The sequence below is a fragment of the Myzus persicae genome, unplaced genomic scaffold (assembly GCF_001856785.1).
Source record: "Myzus persicae strain clone G006 unplaced genomic scaffold, MPER_G0061.0, whole genome shotgun sequence".
NCBI lineage: Eukaryota > Metazoa > Arthropoda > Insecta > Hemiptera > Aphididae > Myzus > Myzus persicae.
In genome coordinates this window covers 178,765-205,506 of record NW_019101834.1, presented here as the reverse complement: position 1 = coordinate 205,506, position 26,742 = coordinate 178,765, and the positions used below count along the sequence as shown (strand labels likewise).

Genomic DNA, 26,742 nt, shown 5'->3' with positions numbered 1-26,742 from the left:
TTATTAGTGGGTGTGCACTCCGCTGTACTCAAAAATGGCATACACATATTGCAGCATGGGTGGGTAACTGTAATAATTTAAATTGTACACACGTTTTAACGTGCCGTCGTACATATTGCACGTCCACGGGCGTCTCGAGTTTACAGACGAGCGTTTATCAAATTATATCGACTCGTTATTGAACATGTTTGTTTGCAGTTTGTTTGTTTGTTTTTTTATCGTTCATTTGGTATAGGTAGTATGGGCACCTAACGTATCATATATTCGAGACGTAAAACACGGACTCGGTACAACCGATCGTAAAGTTGTTTTAATCGAGTTTCGCAACAAAGCGGTACCTATACGAAAATCGATTAAAGGTGTTTTCGAAATTTCACGTTTTTTGTCCATTGCGAATCTAAAATATACTTTTCGTCGTATCATATTGGCGTTTTGTGCGATTGCTTTTGATATTTTTTGGTGACATGGCGTGTTATGATTCACGTCAAGATTGAGCGCTGCAGCGGAAACGATGCGACCGCGGTAGGCATAATACATATTTCGTACTATAAAGCAAACGCAAAAATAAAACTGGATAAGCTCGGAATTCGCTGACCAATCGTGGTAACAAGAACGGTAACCCACACGCCGGTTCACTAGCCTGCAGTCGGCAGATACGAGCCGCGTGCACCAGTATACAATATACAGCCAGACGGTTTTTCGTGCAAACATTTTCAGTTTACATTTCTTGATAAATCTCGAGTCACGATTTTCGATCACTATTTTAATCTCCCAAACCGCATAACCGATTTTAGTGAAATTTCGTAAACGTCTCTTGTTTGGTCTAACTTGAGAGATAGGACAGTTGTCATCTCGGTAAGTGGGCCTTTGCTTTATCGCGAATTGTGTAGAAGAGATTTCGATGTTTACGACGGGAATGGTTGCAATTGGTCACATGCTTACACGCCATAATAGTAATGGGATAAATTAGAACCTAGATTTGTTGTCGTTGGTTACTCGGGCAGCGATGAGCTAAAACCATTATGGTTTCGAATAATGAAATAATATCTCAGAACAAATACGAGAGTTGAATGTCTATAGCACGCATATAACGTGCTCGGAAACTATTTTGTAAAAATTTCAAAATGTATTCATTTTTTACAAATATATTTATTAAAAATACTAATATCTGGTTCCGAGCAACTTCGATCACATAGCTGGTACCTATATATATATACCTATATAGCGGCGGCGAAACTCGGTCGCGGTATAAGCCGACTTACGAGCTGACGTTAAACCACGTCCGTGTACCTAATCCGTTTCGCCGTCTGCGCACACACTCTACACGTGCACACACGCATATACGCGAGCATTTCATATATTATTTTATTATCATGCATGTACGAGTCTCGTCGCGCATTGGAAACCGTCGTCGACGTTGTTGTAGAGTTGCAAGTTGTATTATATTTTTATAGTTGCAGCTCGGCGGCGGCGGAGTGCCAACCGGTTACCGCGACTACTTGCATCTCTCCTAAATTGGTAAGAACCGCACGACCACATGTCCGATGATTCATCGGTATCAACCACCGCCGCCGCCGCCACCACTACTCGTCCGGTATACACGTGTGTGCGCTTGTGTGTGAACAAATAAATGATTATATATATATAATATATATGTGTGTATGCAGTTATATAAATGCACAACACACTCATTTGAACTCCTCCGGCGGCAGACTCTTCGGTCCATATTGTATTATCACTATTATTATTATTTGATTATACTGCACTCGATCGTATTTTTATCCCCCCCCGCACAAGTTTATTACAATAAAATAATACACAATTATTCAGGGCCGTCCCTAGACCCTGGACGATGGAGTTCCAAAGAGTCCGAAAATAATGTCACCGACAGTATTTTAGCCGTCAAATATTTAGTCTAGGTACAATGTCATCACTCTTTTGGTGCGTAATACACGCAGATTGCACGATTTGTTTTTGCTTCTATAGTGCCCAAGGTAAGTTAATTCTTCTGAAGTTTGTTAATATTTTGAATCGATTAATACAAAAAGTTCTTAGCTTCTTAGCTGTAAAGTATAAAGCACTTGTGAGTATACATAGAAATATTATACATGTTAGGTAAAGGCCTTTCGATTATTGTCATCGCCCTGATGCTATTACATTAGGTATAACACATTTATGGCTGTGACTATGTAGCAGCTTTATAATAATTTAGCATTATCGCCCAAAAAATAACTCGTCATTTTCACAGCAAAATCGTCGCAAAAAACCATACAGAGTCACATACTCATCCGTGTCCCGTAGTTTAGACGTTTGCGATTATGAACGCACACGCACCAACGGACGAAACATTTTTTTTTTTCCGTATCGATGACGGATACTCCCGTTTCAGTTTTACCATAACGTGATAATATATCGTTATAATATACCATACGCGCATTATGTCATATAGTCATTATATTATTATGTAAATAAATACGATGTACAATATTATTGTATTAAATTACGTGCGCGCCCACCGTTTTCTGTGGACGGCGTCGTCGATCGGTTTAAACATTATAATATTATCGTTATTATTATATTACTAACGTCGCGCTGCATAAAAATATTATCGTCGCGATGGACGTATCGATTAACGAGCTGGTTTTGATTTTGAACGACGTACACGGAAAACGTTTTTGCGCTTTCGTGTACACGGCGGCGCCTCTACCATGGTACCATTTTTAAATGCTAACCTACCAATTAAGTACCACTCTACACAATGCCCAAAATACTATTGTGGTACAAATGCGAGTGACTCCACAGCTCGCTCTGCAGCCGTTTAATCGAATTGTCGAGAAGAAGTTTTCGATTCCGTGTGAACCATGACCTTTCGGTGTACGAAAAAATTGTTTCCCCAAAGCATAATGATAATACATTTTATGATTGTTATTTAAAAATTAAAAATAATAACCGTGATTAATTCTGCGGTATAATGGCCTTGCGCCGAGACGGGAAAAACGAGACTATATTATATTATATATAGTATGAAAGCCCACCACACCCCTCAACCACACTATATAATAGATATACCGTACCACTAACCTTTTTTTTTATTATTATTAAAAACGATTCTGCAGTTTTTATTCTCAGTGAAATTACCCAATTTCAACGACCACTTTGTCGGGACGGCATCATAGACGCACGTGCGGAAGGTACGAAATAAAAAAATTAATTCTTTAGACCAAGCAGCGGTTTTGCGCAAAAATACCCTCAGCATAATATAAAATTGAATAACATTATTAAATAGGTATGTATTTATTGAATTTGCCGACATTAGTTTATTAATCTAAATTACGATGAATATCATCATATAATCGATGTTAAAATCAATAAAATTTCATTACCTATACGGTTGAAGTGGTAATATTAATCATGTTCCGTGAATAAAAATGTGACCATTGACCTTGATAATATATAAATACATTTTATAGATCGTAAAATGAATTATTATCAATTAAATTACGAGAAATTCGAGAAATTAATTTTTATTGAAATTCATGAATTTGAAAATTATACATGACGCATTACAATCTAATCCACACAAGCGCTGAACGTCGAGTTATAGTTATTTTTCCCAAAACACTGTATGACGACAACTCCACGCCATAGCGGCTCTAGTCTCTCGCACGTTGCAGCAAGATAACTCTTCAGACGAGACGCGTAGGTATAAGACAGGGATGGCAAACCTTTTGAACACTGCGTGCCCAAAATCAGTAATAACCTTTTTTTTTTACAGCGTGCCATGAAAAAAATATTAAAAATATTATATTTTGTTATACTATAATTTTATTGTCTAATTAATGTATTAGTATAAAAAGGTTAGTTTAGGTTATTATAGGTCCTATAATATTATATGTATTATTATTATTACATATTATTATTGTTATATTTTTATAATATATTATAATAGTAAACATTTTTGCGTGCGCACAAAATCTTTTCTCGTGCCATGGATTGGCCATCCCTGGTATATAATATGGAAACCGTTAGACACATAGTACGCACTTGAACGAGAAACGGGGGGGGGGGTCGTCGGGGGAGGGTGTAAGAGCCAAGTCGTCTATTATTTTTCTACGTTCGACACGTCGACTACATAGTGGAACACGGTCTGTCAAAAATCTGCAAGACGTCTCAAAGTATGATATTATAATGATGCGCACTGTACGAGCATACAATAATGTGATATTATTACAATTATAATATACCGTCGAAACGAAAGCATTTAACCCGCGGTTCTGTAGTAAAGCGATACATGTTTTAGTCGAGACGTGCAGCGTACACGCGGCTGGCCCCCACCCGCGTGGTGCAGCTGTGCAAGAGTTCGATGAAAAAAAAATCATGTTTTGACGACGATGCGCACTCGCTCATCTCGTCGTACATACACGAAACGGAAACCACCTCGGAAGACGTGCGACACATGGGCGACAAATTGTTTCATTCCACGTTATGGTTTGGAGTATTGTTTTTAATTTTCGCGTTTTTTATAGCCGCGAGTGCACTGCGACGGGGCTGTGACTATGCAATGATAGAACACGTCGCAGGATCCGAAGCCGCATCGGTGTTATTTTTGGAAAAGACGATTACGGTTGAACAATATGCACGCAGTACACACATAATATTATGCAGTTGCAAGTGATCGGCACGACTGTGGCGAGTTCTGATGATTTTTTCTGCGTAGGGTGCAGTCGGTATTTTTTATAACACACCATTATAGGTATACCACAGCCACTGCAGATATCAAGTCTAATGACATTGCTCACCGTCTGAACTATTATTAATTATCAACGATTAATGTACGAGCGTTCAAGTAAATATCACACACTAGCGGTAGACGAACAGGCGATGATGGCGTTCAAGAGAAACGTAGTTTAGTCTACACTTGTTCTACAATGGATAAGAATACAGAATAACGCCTACAATTTTGGTACGAAAAAAGAAAACCGTGAAAGACCCGCACTTGTTGATTTAAAAAACGAAGTTCAACACAATATCTTTGAGTTCTACCGAACCAATTTTGTGGTGTTCGTTTTAATTTTAGAGAGACTCAGAGAGAATTATTGACCGGCCGATGTTAAACTTAATAAGTAAAGAACGTTATCGCTGTTTTGTACGTTGGTTATTTACGATATTTTAATTTTTAAACGAGTTTTTTGTATACCTATAGGGTTTCTATAATAGGTCACTCCAATATTATTAAAGGTTAAAAGGTAACCAAACAAATTTGATTCGGCTAAAGTCAAACGAATTACCATGTTATACGTTTGCAAGACGGAGACAAGCAGACATGGGGGTGTGGCGACTTCTTAATTAAAAATAACGGTGCTTTGCGTCGTGCTTATGTATTTTTATCGATAAATATTAAATACCAATATTTGCTAATCCCAATATAATATTAGGTATATAATAATACCATCACGTCTGCGGACGTAACAACATTTTAAATACACGTTTAAAAATAAAATCTATAGATTAGTAAGGATATTTATAATATTATAAAATTTATATTATTTATTTACTAACTGATTTCAGTTTGCGTTAAAATATTAATTTTGAGTTTTGACTAAAAAGTAGATGGACTGTATAGGGTGGACCATTTTTTTCGTTTTAAAAACTAAAACAATAAGCGACTGACAAACGTATAGGTACGCGATGTATAATCTATACCAGCTTTACCTCGATAATATTACACTTTGTCGTCTCCATTGGCGTATACATATACAATACGTTGGTCACGAAATGTTGATAACACGTTATCGTTCGACTATAGAGTGATTATATTTAAGCTCGGACGACACGTTTGTGAATTATTGTGAAAAACATACTCTTTTAGAGTCCGACAAAACGTGATACCCGGTACCGAAGTGTTTTTGTTATTGTTGTTGTTGTTGTTGTTGTATGCGATCTCCCCAAAGTTATTGTGAAATATGTATTTGTTCAAAAAGTTGTTTTTTTCTTTCAAGTCGTCGAATGACTATGATAATATAGTATATTATAGTCAACTAGTCAAGTATACAATTTTTTGTAACCACCAATGTCCCACGATCAACGTTTACGACACCGAAATACCACGCGCAACTAACCACTAACCGACTATAACCAGTAGATGTGTCGGACCTATATCAGCAGCGGTCGGGTTACAGCTGTTTTATTTTTTTTCGGTAGCACGCTAAAGCTATAATGCTACTCGTTATCACTACTGCTACTTTTGTGTTACATCGAAAAAAAAAAAAACATTTTCTCGACTAAATCAATCGCTGATTTATTTATTATTTGTCTGTCGTCACTATTTTCTTGGGTGCCTTATTCACGTTTATTCGTGTACAATTGACTACATGCACATTGTACAATTAACCGCGGTTATTTCGTGTAGGTACCTAAATCATAATATTTTCACCGACCGCATTGATATCTTAAAACTAATTTTTCATTTGACGCATCTGTATGTGAAATTACGTTTTTCGATATAATGTGCCGTTAAGTTTACCTGACAGATTGAATTCCCGTGCCTGAAGTCTAAACGAAATAAATGTACAGTGCCGCATACTCGCATACATGTCACACGAGTAGGACCATGGGTACTGATTATATTGTTTTATCGTGTCGGCCGATTTGTATATTTGTGTACCTTTGAATCACGCCCAGTGCTGTCCGTACTAGTAGTTATTTTATAAGTCGTTCTTTGAATTTTGAAAAGCATTTACGTTTATAGTCATGAATAATAATATTATGTCGTATATCAAATGTGAAAGGTGTGAAGATAGATTAATCTTTAAAGGATACATTTCTTTGGAAAAGAGGGTTTACAAAAATTGATATGGAAGTGTGAAAATTATAAAAAAATGAAATACAAGAGACGTCTACAAGTGAGCAGGTAACGATAAAATAATAAAAGAATTAGAACACACTTAAGTTCCGGAACTTCCCAAAAGTCGAGGACTTCAAATAAATCAACGAATTAAAACAATTAAGCAATCGAACGGCCGGATTTCAGAACACGTGTGGTTTTAGGTATAATTTCGACAGCAGTAAGTATACACTTTGTAAGTTTTAAATACATCTTTTATTTGTAAAAATATTTACAATTTTATTTGAGGTTGACATAATATTAGTTTTTATCTACGTTACCTAAATTTAATTAGTCCTAGTAAATTTGAAAGTGTATTGGTGTGTTCAAACTAGAATAATCGTTTTACTGTCCAACTTAAACAAAATCTATATTGTACAATATATAGCAGGGCATTCCATAGCCGTATTATGAAAATCCAAGGTCTTTGCTGAAAGATCATAAAAACGTTGGGATGACTATCAAAATAGAAGAGGCATAGTACATAATTTTCAGTTAAATGTTTAATCATTTGTGTAGTAACATATTTTATCAATTTGTAGTTTATATAAATGTGTATGGCATACCCTAATTTATATTCGTTTCTATTAATTTACAAATACGGGGAAATTTTACTTTGAAGAATTAATAGATTTATACATTTCATCAAATTACTAAATGACTACGCACGATGAATTATTGTACACTCGGTTAATTGTGAACGCGGTGAATTGTCACTCTCGAATTTTCCAGACGGCAGGCTTGTTCCATGTATTTCATCCATGTTGTTGTGTGTTTTCGTAAAAACTAAAAAATTTCTTCTCGTATGGGTGTAGTTGGTACTTATATATATATCGATATCTGGTCACACATTAACCGGGATGTGACCATACATAGTAAGGTGTTTAGAAAAAATTGGTAGTGGTTCGATATTTTTTTAAAAAGTGGACGCGGCTCTTCTGAGATTCATAAGTAAAAATCTTTTGATACAATATTTGTCAGTCATTACCGTGATGCAACATACGGATTGTATGGGTATCGAAAATACGACAATTTTCAGCCGCCTTGAGTGACCGCGGTACATAGGTGCTCACGGTTTATATACCACGGCCGGTAGGTAATCGCTCGGAATGACAACGACTCGCTGGCGTCGGCGGGGAGCGTTTTTTCTCTGCTCTCCTGAAGATTAACCATCATCAGGTATGCAAGTCACGTGCAATCGCTCGCGATAACATTCTCCGCTCCAGCTCAGATAAAACGTCGCGTCCTCCGTTTGTTTGTCGAGCAAGAATCACATCACAGCCAGCAATGATGCGATGACGAGGCGGTGTCGATGGGTCGTAGGAGAATGATTTAATAGTGTTATTATTGTCGTCACTAAAATACAATAGTCACAATATGTGTCGCCATAATAATAAAATAATCGATGTAGGCGAGGACAAACCGCGACACAACTGCAACCAATAGTATATAGGTAACACTGCACACTTGTGTTTGTGGTGTACAACAGGTTTAATACGGCGCTTGATGAGTAATAAATAAAAAAATTCTTCGACGACACACACGAAACGCATCGGTCCGGGGCAATATCAAAAGTTAGGGGGGGACACTTTAGACACGTGTATACATACATATATATATATAGACAAATCGAATGTTATAACGAGTCTGCGGTGACGATGACGACTACGAACGTCCGAAATAACCCTTCTAAGCCGCGTAATTATACGTCCCGCCGTTATAATAATATCATAATGGTCGTCGACGTGTATTATGTTACCCGAAAACGAAGACGACGTGATATATTATTATTATTATTATTATTATTATTAGTGCACAACGATATGCCTAGTATGATGTGCCCGCGACCAGCCCGGGCGGCGTATTTTTTTATTACAATAGATAGAAGTGTATTACAACAGTTTGTCGAACAATTTCTAATATTTTCGTGACGACGTGTTCACGACAATGGCTGCTGGTGTATAATGATCGTCCTGCCGTCGCGGTTGTACAGGGTGGTCATCACAAAGAAGTGCTCACCACCGTTTACCATTAAACCGCAATGTAGGTATACTGGGTATAGGTAGTAGGTACATTTGATTCGAATTTGTTTTGCCGGTTTTAAATAACTGATAAAATCGATCAAATACATAAAAAATAATATATAGTGTGGCTTTTGTAACTTTAGTTTTTGGTTACCAACTACCGACTAACTTTTAAGTGTATTTATGGGAAAATAATGTAACTTTTTCTGTTGAGTTTTAGAATGTGTTACTTAAAGTATTATCCGTATATTTTAGTTAGGCTTAATTGATAACATTGAATTGAGCATGCGAAATAATTAGAATATAATCGGTATTAAATTATTTTTAGTCCAATCTCGAGATGTCTGGTAATACATGGTAAAAGTCAAATGGTCGGGATGTATACTGCTTGTGATTTTCAAAATATTTAAATTATTCTAATCTTCAATAAGTTTAAAAGTAAAATCGAAAAATAAAAAACAAACTTACACAACAATTTATTGTTGTTAAACTAGAGAGCGAAAAATATTGAATATCGTGCTGGGTTTTTCCCTCGAGGGAACATACTTTTGGCTGATCGAAGTAGAATTTTTGCTTCGTTGTTTCTATGCGATCTGTCTATTGGGAATGTCCTGTATCAAAGGATCTTATTTTCACTATGACTATACCTACCGATACTTTTTAAAGTAATCATTAAGATTGCGAATATTATTTAATTTATGACTTTTTCTCAAATGAAGCATGTATTATAATATAATTAAGAGAGATGAGTCTACAGTAATTTCCTGAAATTAACAATTTATTATTGTAGTTAAGATTTAACAATAAAAAACATAACACACGTAGAAATACATAATATGAAACGTGGAAGCATAACAGCACTGACATTTTGGGTGTTTTTTGAAAAAAGCAATTATATAACACACAAATAATGTAATAAAAATGAACTCGTAATGAAAACATTTTATCATTGATTGTAAAATTTGTAAATAAACTAGAGTGCAACAATGCAATAATGCATTCTAATCATTTGATGTATAAAAATGTAATCAATTTTGTTTATAAAAAAAAAACATTGCATTTTTTAATATCACTTGTTTTCTTCGAAACTTTAATTTCTCGTATATTATCAGTTGTTTTAAGGTATGACTTAAATTATATAATAACAATTAAAAGAATTTATCGGTTCAGTCTGTTTATGGTGTATACAGATATAAGAACATTATATTAAATACATATATGGTTTGTATAAAACATATATGTAGCCAATTACTGAATAGACAATTCTATAATCGATGATTGAACATAGTATTATATAACAAATCCTAAAAAAAATTAAAAGACACTTACATGTACACGATTCAAGAAACTGCACGAGGAGCTGACTGTGTATTAATATAATATCATTAATTATATAATTATATTAAACTGTTATTTACTTTATAACATAATAATCTCAGCCTTTCTAGTACCTACCTTTTTATGTAGAGCAGAAAAAATAAAACAACAGGTTGTACTATATATAATTATAAGTATAAATCATAAAACATTTTGGGAACTCCATTGAACAAAATATAATTAATTATTCATAAGTATGTATGAAGGTCGCGATTCTAAGTCATTAGTACCTGTCTGCAAACCATATAATATATCATGTAGTTAAATATATACTTTAAATAATAAAATTGAGTAGAAATCTAATTTTTAAAACGCAACGGTGCAATATACTTGTACATCATGACTAGGCGTATAAAAGTATCAAAATCTGGTTTTGTTAGCTCGACGATTTGTCATCAATTTAATAATGCTAACACGCGAAAGCAGGTACACATCACGCATACGTTTGATCGGAGGCCCGAGACGCAAACATTATAATATGACATACGTTTGTAATATGAAAAAAACAATAATTACCAATAACATTAGTGGGCATATTACCGTAATACATAATCGATTTAAAGTTGTAAAGATTTCATTTAGCAGGTATATAATACAATAGTACAAAGTACCCATATATACAACGCCTATCTGACCTCAATAATGTGAACTATTGTATTTTCATGCATCTGTACGCGGCCCACTAGATTAAAACTGATTAATTTTTCGTGATCACTATTTACATATTTTTAATAAACGAACAGGATGTCGAATGAAGCCTACGTGAAACATTAATTTCATAAATACAGCAGGTTAGCCGTTATATATAGTTGTATCACAGCGTATAATAATATTGTATTATATACATTCGTTTATGCGGCGAAACATTTAGTAGTCAATATTAATTTATTATCTAAAAAACATAGTACTAAAATAGATATACAAGTGTATTGTAATATTATGCGAATAGATTCAAATACCACGGGTTAAGCTCACCTATTATAGTCGATTTGAATTCGGCTGTACGATAACACTGCCTTCGAGATTCAGAAATCATTTTTTTTATTTTACACTTCACACTGCCTATCGTATCTATTTACAGAGATCGCAATACGTAATTATAATGCTATTGCTGTACATAAAGTATAGACGGAACACGATATAAATGACGATTAAATATTATAATAGACGCCTATAGCGTAATATAGCTCGTCCGCGTATTTCAATAATTCAATAATTATTTTTTGCGCGTCGTCAACGAAAGCCGACAATTATTATTAAGCTATAAGCCCACACGTCGCGCGGAAGACCATCGGCTAAAGACACATTTATTTTATTATGTCGAAGGGATTGAACCGGCTACATGGTGAGACGTACCGGATGTTTTTAAATAGAAATTAATACTTTGCTCTCCGACGGCAAAACGCCTTGTTCGTGTTTGCTCGGAGCGCAGACCATAATAATTGTTTTTATTTTTTTCTAAGAAGACGAGACCCTAAACCACACATTATTATGTACATAATATACGCCCGTACACGAGCATAAAACTTACGACTACAACTGCAGTGGCTCTTTAAACCGTATTGACTTTTACCGAGACCGATACAGTAGAAAAAAACCACAGGCACCCTTTATTCGGACTGTAAATTATTTATACGCATAATAATGATTGCGTTATATACGATGACACGCAGTGGAAATCGTTTATAACGGACACCGGTATACTAGTGACATATACCGGGTTTAACGACCTAAAACCTAAGGTCCGGGAAAAAGTCTTATGATATAATGTAATACCATCTTTTAAAATATTATGTGTTTAAATTTAAATTTTTATATCGTATACTCGTGACGTGCTCAAAACGACCGTAATCTGGTGTACTGACTTTTTTTTAAATCAGTTTATCATTATTAGAAAAATATCATCTTTACAGATAAAGACCCCAAAAACAATGGTCACTGGTGAAATGGGCTGATTTTTAAGCAAAAACCCAATGAATTAATACAAGCCCGTGGTGAGCATCACGCATTATGAACGGTTCGACGGGTTGCGGTTGGATTAGATCAAGTAATAATATTGTTTTCTTGGCAACAGCGAGAAATAAAAATCATCCGAAGTACACGAAATTGGCTTGACAAGAAGTGGCCAAAGTTTCGGGGAGGACATTACACAGATGACCTGCAGATTTAAAATACAGACTAATTTTTTTTCATGCTGGTATAAATGTATAATACATAATTGATAATATTTTCATCTAATTCACAATAATTGTTGTGAAACAACGAAAACTCGTTTTTGAAGTTTTTACATTTTGATTTAAAGAATATTATAACGCATTACTTAAAATTATCTCAACTTAGGTTACTCTCAAACGGAATCTTTATTTAAAATTTGACGAAATAAACCCAAATCCATCCTTTTGATCAAATATAGGAAAATATTGTCTTAACTCCGTTATTCATGCATTGTGAAAATTACACAATGACAGTATTATTGTGACCAGACATAGGTACATTTTATAAAATAAAAAATATTAATGCAAAGCTAACAATTATTCCTGAAATGTAATTATTAAAATAATAATAATGTTGAGTTACGATTATTGTCTTTAAATATGTATATATAGTCCTATAATCTATCTGGTTACGGCAATAGTTGTGAATTTATTAGACGAAATTGTTGCCATAATATTATGTTGACACATAATACACGGTTTTTGGTATTTGAATTTTGGTTACTACCAATTATTATGTCATATTTTTTTCGGGCTTTTGAATCTTATTTTTAGCGATTTCTATTGTATTAGACATGATTATTTTTTTCGTATATGCGTTAAAGTACTCGGTGACAATTGGTTAGAAATAAATTCATATCTACTCCACTTTTACACGAGGTCAAATTAACGTGGTTTTTTATATCACGTTTTAGGGATATAGGTTATTGTGATACTATGTACTAGCAAAACAAAATATTTTATATTTTTAATATTTATCCACCTTAGTATAAGGTGTTTTCCATTCATAATGTTATCCGACAACAATGTTTGCGCAATATTAATGCTGATAATATACGGTGGGTGTACATGTTGGTAAACATTTTTGTGTTTTAAATATTGGAGCAATCACTCATCATCACTTTGCATTGTTCGAACGGAGAGGCGTAATCAGAAAATAATTTAGTAAAATAAAAAATCACGAAATCGGATCCATACACGACTATAACATAATATATTCTATTCTATTATCATAGTATTTGTAACGCGATTGATAAACATATGAGAAAAAAGCACCAAACATTTCGGGTGATGTCTGAGCACGCCAAAACACCGCAGTCCAGCGACGTGATGCCTGACTTTCTGGGCGCAGTTTTGGGAGACGACTCGCCTCAGCCGACGTACTTAACTATATTATGTTATTAATTGTTACAGTTGTCTTGACACGCCTAATCGCTATGGTTGAAATCGTCGTTACGATTAGGTGTTTTAATACGGTTGTGGTGGTGGTCGTCGTCGAACCCGCAAACGTCGTTCGCCGATAGGTATATTTTATTTCTTTCGGTCGTTTTTATAAAATAGTGTTACGTCCCAGTGCGATTTCCTCTCGCGTGTTCGTTAAACAAATCGAATTAATCGACCGATAACGGATCGTGGCACTTTGCCCCCGCACTGTGCGTCTGTAATCGACGTTCGGATCTCTCCGCATCCGTCCGGTATAAATAATATAATAATATAATACCTGGGCATATGTGATGAACGATAATAGTGTAACGCGTTGTTGCGCGTAAACATGTTAATGAGTACAATAACTATTGATAGGTATAATTATTATATTATCTACAAACAGGTGTCCGTTATCGGCTGCGCGGCCGTAACATTATTATGTGCGTTTTGTTATTTATAGACGGCCTGCGTTTGCATTTTTGGACCAGTTCTCGGAACAGAGAATATCGCAACGATGTTGTGTGGATTCGCGAGTCGCCACCGACGCCGTGAAAAAATAAAATTCCTCGCGAAATCATCATGTACGCACTTCGTGCAGGCGACTTTTGAACCCGCGGGCACACGATAATATTCCACAATATTCTATAATGTTATTGGTAGGTATTATATAACAATAATAATAATAATAATAATAATGATATTATCGTGTTCGAACGCCGCGTCCTTTGCTGTGCGAAATCGACGCGATTAACCTTCCACTCGACGACTCGGCAGCTGCTCATTCACGCCAGGTATGGGTTGTACACGCATAGGTTAGGTTAGGCTTATTAATGGCACACCGGGCACAGGCAGTGTTGAAAAAGCACACAGAGTAATAGTAATTGATCGTGTGTGTATAATATAATATTATAAAATATTATTTTTGTTTCGCCCGACTGTGTTTTGTAACACTCGCGCGCGCGTTTTCCGTCGACTTTCTATCCGATCGAAGTATTTACGAGTGAAAAAAAATATGGGTTAAGGTAATCGAGACCTCCGCGTAATCGCATAACGCGCTTACTTACATGACTTATATATATTTATGTGTACCCATGTGCTTCTTGAGTAACGATACGCGTATGTGTGTGCAAGTGCATGTGTCGCGTAACACGAGTAGTTTCGGGTTAAATCGACACCCACGTGGTGGGCTGGGGGGGGGGGGTGCTGTGCTCGGGGCGAACGTGCAAAAAATAATACGTCGCATGTTCAGCGATACTATATTTATTGCAGTAGGGTAGACCGCGTCCTGTACGTATTGGTTGTTGTACTGCAGCATCGTTGAGTGTTTTTTTTTTGTTAAAATTTTTTTTTTTAATTTATCAAACGCATTTAAACGCATTTCATAAACGTATTTTAACACATTTTATACACGCATTTTAATGCGATGTGGGTCACCTGCAGAACCGGGGTAGTGGTAACCGTTTGTAGGTATCCATGTACATTGTTTTATATACTCGATATTACATTAATGGTTTCTATAACGCTTCACTGCAAGACGTTTGTAATTTTAATACATTATTTTTATACTATATAGGCGTGTGTTCAGTATTAATGAATGATATGATGCGGTAACAATAGATTAGCTCGAACTCGTCATAGCAACAAGTCCATAGCAATATAATATGTGTCTACGATTAAAATATAAATAGACAAATAGTTTTTGTTTTTCGTTTTAACTATTGCTTTTTTTTCACCGGAGAGTCCACTGAAATTTGATACAATATGCTATGGTTACGATTGCCGAATTTTTATTTTGATAATCCGAAAACCCCAACAGTAATATTATTATAGGCGACTTCCGCCGGTGCAATTTGCCTGTGTTTGCGTAGAATTGCAGCACAATGTTGCAATATCCGGTTATGACGTGTCGATTAACGAAAAGCATCGACGGCCGTCATCGCCGTCTGGGCCCACCCGTTCGGCGCGTCATTGAATTCGCATGCCCATGGACACTAGTTTAGGTTAAGTACATAATTAAATACATTGGTACATGTGATGTACGATGCTACAAATTTTGCAACGAAATTACACGATCATCATATTATAATATGGTTTAACGAGATGGTATCGTTGGGGTTTGTCGGGTAGGATGCTTATGACATGAAAAAAAGGTGTAGATAATATATTATGCACAACAAACGACGAAGTGTGCGTGAAAAAAATCAAATTACAAAATGCGTTGAAAAATTGTTTTTGATATTAGCCAATAATTAATAATAAAAAATAACTAATTTCAACTAATTATATAATTTATACTTTTGAAAATATCTAGTATATATTGTTTTATTTAATTACTAGGCTGCAATAAGGTTTTCAAAAAACATATTTTGAAATATAAAATTCAAGAAAAATGACTTATACAATGTATACATGCAGCAGTTTACAAAAAATTACATTTGACCAATGGTGTAAAAAAATGCCTACAAAAATGTTGTGACTAAAAATTTTTGATATTTTGCAAAATACAATTTAATATATCATATCTGCTTCTTCGTCATACTTAAAACGGATTTATAAATCGATCTGCAGTAAGTTGTAACTCTACAAAACAAAAAAAAAATCATATGTATCTGCTGCACCTCTCATAACCCTGGCTGATGATACGCCGATGGTGTTTTGTCGAAAGGGCGGTACCTATACCACTAAAAATCGAAAAATGAGTTTTTGGTACCCATCAAAATTCGCAGAAAAGTCATTATTTAATGCTCGTTTAATACAATAATATATTTAGTGCTGACACATGCAGTATATTATACACGTATTACATTCGATCGGGACTCGCGACAAAAGCCGATTTCGCCACGCTGAGATATCACAAGTCAACAACCGACACAACTTATATTGTATCGGAAAAAATAAACGGTTACAATGCGAGTAGATAATATTATTATATGTCATATACGTGTATATACATTGAATAATTGTTTGTGTCGTCGACTGTGCTGCCGTTTGTATTAGGAATTTCGAGTGTTTTCGACGGCCATTTTCGAATTTATATATAATATGAACTTGGAACAAATATCATAATATTATATAGTATATAGACCAAAATTCGTATTATTACAATAATAATAATAATAATTTAAACAAGATGACGAAACGAGCATACGTCATAATATTAGTTATAAACGTACTGTATAATATAGGATGAGGTGGCTCCAAGAGGGGCCCTAGGAGCCGTGACCTCTTCCCAAGCCCGTATTTCTAAAAATCGTATACTGTTGAAAACAAAATTTCAAAAAAAACCTATTATGATGTCGAAAGTTTTCTGAAAATTATGACCAACCATGTCTCTGGACCCGCCCCTGTGTATAGGCATGTTTCTGCGTGTTTGAGTCTAAAGTTTACAATATTTCCTCAAGTTAGTCTGTACACAATAATAGTCATTGAAAACGTGTTTATTGAAATTCGACAATATGTATAGGTTCCGGTGAACTCAAATCAACAGTTTTATTTCGATCAATTTTTCGAGTTCTAGATATTTTCGGTTTATTACCAAATTAGTAAATGTACATTGTATAGTATTACTGTGTATTGTATTATGTTTATCGGTAGTATACACTTTACGATAAATTAGAACAATAATCGCCGAGGTCGTCACAAACCGTCCGAGTATGATCACAGAAAATAATCAAAAAGCTGAATATTTAATATTTTTTTTGGGACGAGGGAGTATCGCTAAAACACCCTTAAAATTCGCGCTTGGCCATTTTTCGCATTCCTCAGAGTTTGCGGACAAAGAAATGATTGTGACCGACGTTATAAATGTATATTCCGACGAGTTAAAAACTATTCACAGACGGTTAAAATATGTGAACTTTAAAGTTTTGGTCAAAAGACGTCTGCACATAAAATTTCCGATTAGTAATGATATTTGGTTCTAATTTATAGGTATAGTTTTGCTTTTTTTTTACTGGCTCTAGAAACTCATTTCCATGTCATTATTTTTTAAGTATACTTCATAAATATTTTATTACAGGTAAAGTTGAGAAAACAAAGTTTCTGATATGCTAATCTCTTAGGCCGGATAAAATAATGATAATAAAGCGTAACGTTTTCTTTCTTATATAACATATAAAACTGTTGATGTATAAAATGTCATATTGTTTTAGACCGTTTATTGTTATAGTTTCATTTAACGACCGCAAGACAATATTGCCCCGTAAGACCAAAGTCTAGTTCGAAAAATATATCCATTTACTTTAATGCGCGAAACCGTCGCGTCGTTATCATAATTGTGTAATAACATTTAAAAATAAAATATTTTAATTTGTTGGTGGCGTTACGATTCCAACATCACAACAGTAATAATATTCTATTTAATATTTTAATGAATTCAGCGCTGTATAAAAAAAAAAAAATGAGATTTTTTCATTTTCACGCCCTAAACAGTTAACAGTCTAAACGCAGCTGCCTATATACCAGTACTTATGTACAGTGTATAAAACGTGTTATTATTATAAATACAACTATTGACAATTTAATGTCGGCGATCGCGGTAAACTGCAGCACACTTTTTATTTTTATTACATTGCACGTACTTAAAATTCGAAATCAACAATAACGGTTGTGCACACTCATCACATCATTTTCAAACAGATTTTGATTTTGATTTTGACATCGAACCAAAATTGGTACCTTCTCGATTCAAACTATATATGTATATAAACTGCAAGTAAACGATGCATTGGAAATAACTTCGAAACATTTCAAATGCTCTTCAAATGTAAATAAACGCACAATTATAGGCCATAATATGCCAAATATGCCGAAAACCTGGAAGTATGCAATCAAATAAATTTTCATTTATTTTGAATGCTCGCGTCACACGAAGCGGTTTTCCATGTCACCTGTCATTTAATACGAATTCGCAAGATCGATATGCAAATGCGCGGACTTACGCGGACTGGTCATGAGTGACGTCATTGACATATTTTTTTGCACATTACAAATACGAGCGGGTATGCGGTCTGCTCAAACAGAAGAATAATTATTATAATAATTTGAGATGGATATCGTGAGCATATCAACCGTACAATGTAATAATATATATATCATTTAAGATTTTCACTATGCGCCGTTCTCAACTTACATGACGATATAAATTATAAAAAGGTCGATTTACTCTGCAGTCTCCTTATTGGTCCTTGTACTCAAAGAGCTCATAAATTAAAAAAAAAATTTTTCTCGAAATATTCATCTGGACGTGAGGAATGACCGGAATAATGAGTTTCGTCGAGACTTCAAAGTTCGTACAACTCACCCAACCATGCGGTTTTTTTTTTAACGACAAAAAGTGAACGGCCAACCGCGTTAAATATATATTGTTTAATCACTCGAATTTCAACACGAGCACTACGGCTTCTACTGCAGTTGCTGTTGTGCCTACCGACAGAAGTCGTGATGAATAAAACTTGACGGGGCCTGTTATTTAAAACGTACGTATAATACGCATTATTGTGTTTAATAGTGATATCTAATTTCGTTTGAAGGACGAGGCGCTCACAACGTCCACAGCCGGACCGATTTTTTTGGGAGTGTGAGCTTACATGTACCTAATGTATACATGATATATAGAAACACGAAAAATGGTCATGTCATATTAATAGGTAAGTATAGGGAACGGATCAACTATACGTATATATATTTTCACCGGCTTGCAGTCGTTCTGTACAATAATAATAATTATTATTTAAACGCTCATATACGTACATTTGGATCTATCGCGTAACCTGTTTAATGGATATACGCGACGGCTGAGAATTTATACGTTATATTATTCCTTTTGCTCGTATATATATATATATATATATATATACATTATTATTTATTATAAATCGTGGTCATTTGAGAAATGCTTTCGCAATTGGACATTGTCATTTATTCCGTGTGCACACACGCACGCATTATGTACGTATTATGCCGATCGCGCATCACTCCAATTAAAATCCCCGCGTTATTGCGGCGGCGACTTAAAAATACGTTCAGACCTCGGGTCTCTGCAGCAGTTTTATTTCTGATCGGTGTCCTTTGCTTTGTCTCATGACTCGACTGTGAGCACGCCCTCAAGTCGTTATCCGAAACCGGTATTATATAATGCAGCTCATAATGGAAAGACATAATGCGGTAACCGATCAAAGAGAAATAAATTATTCTACTCCAAACCGTTTTTTTTTCTCCCACAAAATTGTCGCAGTTTCCACCAACCGTCTAAGACATAGATACGTATATATATATTGTATATATTATATATATATATATATGACGAAAGCTGCATAATAATATGTAAAGTAAGAAAAAAAAATTGAGATCACGCAAACGGGATACTTTAAGCGTAGGCAATACAATCGACGTTGTGCAGTCTTCTACTTCTCCTCATACTCGGAAAAATCCGACACAATCATACGGGGGCACGTTGGAACATTATCATCGCGGGCGCATTTGAAATATTATTATTGTGAATTCGCATTTATATTATGTAGGAAACAATATTTGCGATTCAGAGAGAACCCAACTCCGTGAGTGTAATCGACGTGCGCGCAGATTTTGCATTCAAAAATATACCCTCGCGATAATGAATTATTAAAATACATAATGTATACACGGTGTTCTGCCAAGTAAACTATCATCCATTTTTCCTTAAACGCGAAAAAACTTTCAAAAAAATCGTGTGCCTAACAATTTACAGTAAAAAAAGGTTGGTCTCATTTGAAAAACAGAAGTGTATATCGCCGCTGGACACTCTTCTTAAATATATATAGTACATAAATAAATCTATTAATAATTTAAAATATGGTATTTATAAGTGTACATGTAGGTTATACGTACCTACTTAAAATCATAGTTTGAATACATTTATTGTATAGGAGGCGACTAGACGACCTACCATTTCACGCCAAACGTTGCGACCCCCCGAGATGGACATCTGTGCTCCATCCACACGGCGATGGTCATGGCTGAGTCAAAAGTCCTGACCAAACCCAATGTTCCGGTTCCGGAAGGTTGTGTGCACCTTCACCAGGAAGCGGATGCTGTCGTAACCGACCAGGCGGTGACCACACACACGGTATAGAACCTAGACGCCGGTCATTGGTCGCGTCTTCAGATTCTTCAAGCCACATGCACATGGACGAGGCGACGAGACGTGTTAGCTTTTTCGCTCAAGTTCGTCTGACGAAAATCTACCATTCCAAGCCAAACGTTGTGTTGTTGCGACACCCGAGATGTCCACTTATGTGCCATCCCACACGATACTCGGAGTAGAGTCCAAAGCCTTTGTCAAACCCAAAGTAGCGATGCTTGTCGATTGCGTGGACCTGCGGCAGGAAACGCGTGCTGTCGTTAGGTTATACCGTAACCCAGTGGTAACTACAAACACGGAAAAACCTAGGCACCGATCATTTTAGTACCAAAAAAAAGATTTTTTCGGACGGATGTGTTGCCGTGCGCAGTGCCGAGGGATTTCTGTTGTTGACACTAAATCATTAACCAACCGATCATTTTTATACCTACTTACAGTCATCCAATCTACGACTGGAATAGTTCGAATATTATATTAAGTTTGTCGTTGTCGATGAATCGCTGTATAGTTGACCCTGTTTTATTACAATTTATATATAATATATACCGTATGCCGACATACCGTGTACGGTACAACCATAATTATTTGAAGTTTTTCGATACTCCGTCGTTGATGTAAAAACGTAAGGGATGATTATAAAAATGTCAGGGAGATAAAATATAAAATAAATAATATTTGAATCATACGTAGATAGTACATAATACCCACAGGCCACAGATGAGTATGATGTTTATTCAAACGATTAATACTTATATTTTTTAGGGATACATTACATAATATGTTATTATATATAATATACACTTTTGATGTACATTCCTGCATGTAAAAAATATTTGAAATAATTATATAAATTTGTAACTACCACAATGCGATGATGTAAAACGTTACGATTAAATAACTCGTACCCACATTCGAGCATGTAGTGCACACCATATAAATTGTTTATCATACATTACCTATACATTATGATTATGTGTAAAAATTGAATAGTATGCTCGAAAGTGTCTTTAATCAATACCATAGACATTTTCAGACAGATTTTAAAATTGCATTTTCTCAAATCTACATTGAATCAATAATTTAAAATTGATACATCGTGCATGTATAGGCTGCATATAATATCATACACCCGAGCTGCGCAAAAAAAAAGTATTTATACAATATTATATATCAACCCTTCAATATCTACCGCATAACTTGTGGTCATAAAAACCGACCACAACTTCTATACCCGTAGTTGAAGTTTGGTGGCTCATGATCGAACATCACGGTATTATACGACATTGTAAAGTGTATCATAATAATATGCCTAGGTATGAGGGGGGTGTACGAAGTATTTAAATTTACGATATTATTTGTGTGTGTGTGTGTGTGTGTGAAGGAGGGGGGGGGGGTATAACAACAATAATGCTTAACGTGTCGTTGGCACATATACCTAATGATGAATATACTGCAGCTTATCAATTACAAAAAATATAATTGGAGATTATTAATAATAGGCCTCATTACGTATTTGGGCGAGAAAATCGCGATTCCGTTCCAAATTGGACTTCCGTCTATTATCAAATGATTGAACGAATGATTTTCGACGAGCGGAAGAAATTGAAAAAAAAAACGGAGATGAGAGACGAGAGTTTTCGGTCAAGGTTTGTCGGCTGGAGTTCGGGTATAATAACGTTCACACAATTTAATAATAATAATAATAATAATAATAATGTATATTAAGGTACTCCGCTCTGCACGATACTTTAGCACGGCCGTTAAGCTCATAGGTCGTTTATGCGCAGTCATATACATCATACGCCTTGTACAAGTATAGTATAAATACGTATGAGCGGACAAATTATGCCTTCGCCCGGAAAACGGCCGCGGAGGATACCGTAAAACCGCCGGAAAATCGTCCGACCCGGGCGGTCGGGGTTCTCCGCGTCGAGCATTAACGCCGGGGCGTAAAAACTTTGCACACCTGCAAGAGGAGGGGACGCCACTTGGGGGGGGGGAGGGGAGGGGCTTGTGGAGGGGCGAGGGATAATCTAGAGTGTGCGAAAAAAAAGAAACGTTCCGTCGTCGCCGATAACGCCGGACGATTAATTCCATTAGTTCATATTATTATTATATGCAATTTATCCAATTAAAGACCGTACCTGCGTGCATATACACGTACAAAATGATAATATATACCCCGCGAGCACCATAATATAATAATAATATACTCCGAGTATATACCTATATACATATATATTATATATATATATGCGTATCGGTTTAGGTTTATTGTTGTTGTAACGCGCGTCTATCCTGCTGGAACGTTTCCAGCTCGTTTGAGAAATATTTATACAAGTACCTACCTACCTACCTACCTACCTACCTACCTACCTACCTACCTACACATCGTAATGTGCATAAAGTGTGTTTAATACGTCGTATATATATATATATATAATACCTACCCATTACCCACCCGGCGCAATAAGTATATTATACATATACGTGCACCGCGAAGAAATGTAAATAAACCGAAACGAACTCCGATCGCACAACTCTGGAAGGCGATTAGCATTTTTTTATTTTTTTTTATTTAAGAGACGACGACGACGGTTTTATTTAATTATCGCAGTGCACGTCGCGGGTATATTATTATCATTGTTGTCGTAATCATTTACCGCCGCACTCGCTCCATTGCCCGCGCCAATAATCGACGATTAAAAGGTTCGAAACCGTGTCGGGTGTACACTATACGATTATTATAACTCATGAGGCGCACCTGCTAATGCACCAGTACATAATATTATTGTAATTGCATGTAGAGACAAACGAACGGGTCGGGTGACGGGTGGCGTTTTCGTATTGTCCGAGAAAATTAATTTTATTTTCGTTTATTCGTCTATCGCGTGTACCCCGCGATCCGAGCATCACTGTGCAAAGGATAATCACGTTTGTTTTCTTCGCGATTTTCGTTTTTCCATAAAGGCGGATTTTTGTTTTTTTTTTTTCAGACTTTACGGCCGGAATACTGATTTATGCGAACAGTTTTCGGCCTCATCAATAAGCGTTTGACTATAGCGGACCATAACTTTTGACTATGTGCATGCACTTTGCGGCGTGTACCCTTCTGCACCCTTTCGTCCGAACTCCAAACGCTTTTCGCGAAACCGTTTATTCAATACTCGTATTATACGTTTTGAACGTCGGGCGAAAGTCGTTATTTTGCAGCGTCCGATTACGAAACGACCCGCTCGACCCGCGTAAACAGGGTGTGGGGGGAGGGGGGTTCATAGGGCTCTGCGGGACGGCTTTGGTCGCGGCGGAAACTTGAAAACAATGTACGATACCGACTGGGTGGGGGGAGGGTGGTAATGAGATAGGAGGAGATCGCGACGACGAAGAATAACTACGGTCTCCTGGGGGATGGCGAAAACAGACGTGTTCACATCATCCCAAATGGGATTTGCTAGACGTTTAATCCGCTCGGGAGCTCCCTTGATCATTCCCATTTTTGCCATGTGTTCGCGTGCTCGAGTAATAGTTAATAAATAATATTGTATGGAGCGAACTCGCAAGTATGGATTAAGTCCGCGTGTTCGTTTACTCCATTATGCACGTTGCTCCGACAAAGAAACTTCACAGCCGAGTAAAGGCTGCAGGGCTTTGCACACGAATCATATTTTATTCGAGCGTCGGGCCTCTGGAGCTGGATATATAGGCGCAGGGTATTTGGTTGTTCAAACACCGGAATAAAAAATTCAAACAGACGATTAGGTACTCGTGACCGTTATTAATCGGGTTGACATGGGTTAATGTGGGTGATGAGTTGTTCGGGAAAAACTTGGTTTTAAAATTATGTAGGTACAAAATCTTTTAGTTTGTATAGGATATTGTTTAATTTCATAAAATATTTCAGATAAAAAGGTACCACAGTGTACACTGCTCAATGATGGATGGAACAAAGCATATGATAATACATCATTTAAGTTATAACATGTCGATAACGAGAAATTTATTATTTTATAGAAGTATTATTACCCTCAAAAATACATTCTCAATTATGTACACATTATTGTCACATCAAACTTAAAAAATTATTCTGGTTTCGGTTGTAATATTTCAGTGTTTCAATAAGAGAAAATCGTTCTGGTTACATGAGAGTGTTGGATATTTTTGGGGTCTCTGGTTCCGGTTAAATCGGATGCAAAGCCCTGCCTATTATCTACATAGGTTTACTAACATCGTGAACCACCAAGCAACTTACTATGAGAGATGATACCATATTATTGTTTTCAATCCACACTACGACACTGCGATGACTGCAATGGCTTCGATAATTTTTAAAACATCTTGTATACACCGTACAGTGCACCAGTGCACGCGTCATCCGTCGCCACCAACATCTGTGCGTCAAATGTTGAAGTGTTCAATATTATAACATAACTCCTATTTTCGTTCTGTTTATAATCAACGTCATAGCTGTGAATGAATTCGCGATCATGTACATTGTACAACATCACACAGTTGGGTTATTTCGACGGTTTAACATTTAAAAACAGCTCTTCGAACAATTTTCGAATCTTATACAATTCTACGCACGAGAGTAGAAATCGGCAATTTAATTTTCACCTAGGAAGTATATTATCATGAATAATAATATTATACAATGATGTGCGTGCGGTCAAACACTAATAATATTGGTCAACTCGTAATGACTGTGGTTTGGTGTTGTTGTTGTTTTAAAATCGACCAAATTTCGTTGACGAGAGATCGTCGTACATGTGGATGGACGTCCGACCTGAGCCACGGAAGGTATATATTGTGTATATTTTAACTATGCGCAGGCGATGTCCGTCGGGTAATTGATCACGATTTGACCTACATTCGGTCGTCGCGGGTAGATGTTCGCCAGCCGCGTGAGAAAGCATTCGAATAAATAACGAAAAACATAATCCGACTTTGTGCGCGTACGATTGTCAGTGTCGGAATACAACACACACACATACACACACACACACGCATCGGCTTTAATTATACGGATTTTTTTTCACTTTTACGCGGGTATGTGAGAAGTCGTATAATCACCGCAGCAGCAGTGTCCGCCGAGGTGTAATCGTGGAAAACGTGCCGCAGAAATGGTTCGTTCACACACCGAATGTGAACCTATATAATATCACGTGTAAAACCCGTAGGTATTATAATAATATGCGGAAAAAAGATTTTTTTTTGTCCCTACGTTTGTTTTCGCAATGCGCGCGACGTGATTTTTATGTTTTTGTCCGCTAGCGAGGTTTCAATTATAATAATATTACCAGCCCGTCCGATTGAAAATCAAATGACGTTTCCACTCGTGTTAATAAGTTTTCATTATTATTATTATTGTTATTATTTTACCACGATTATATTATGGTACATAGGGCTGCAAACGAGTTGAGTCCCAACACGGAATTGTGTCCCTCAGTTTTTTTTTAAATCTACACGAGTTGTGTGTATCTGTGGTATATTTTTGTGAGATACCCAAAGTAACCCACTAGTTGTGTTCTGAGTCCTGACGAAAAAAAGTCAGCACACACAATTTGTGTCCGATAAATCATAATCGAGAAATTCGTTTATTACAATAATACCTTTATTTTACACAAGAATAAATGTTATAAAATGTTGTAAAATGTATATAAATTAAAAGTAAAAACACATAATTACGAATCACCGACAAAATATCGCCGGTAAAATATCGCGTGACCAAAATATCGCAACTAAAATATCGCGAAACCATGATATCGCATGGAATAAATATCGCCAGTACATATATCGCCAGCATGAAATATAGCAGTAATTTAATTATAAATAAATAATATATTTCAAGCATATAATATTGTTGTATTAATATATAGTAGAATTGATAAAAATTATAAAAATATGTATAATTTAATAAAA

General features: G+C 35.8%; 1 protein-coding gene across 3 annotated transcripts in view; it reads right to left on the bottom strand.

Moving 5' to 3' along the window:
• The window catches only part of LOC111030554 (protein TANC2), a 190,475-nt gene that overhangs the window by 90,695 nt on the left and 73,038 nt on the right, over positions 1-26,742 (bottom strand). The window lies entirely within an intron of this gene.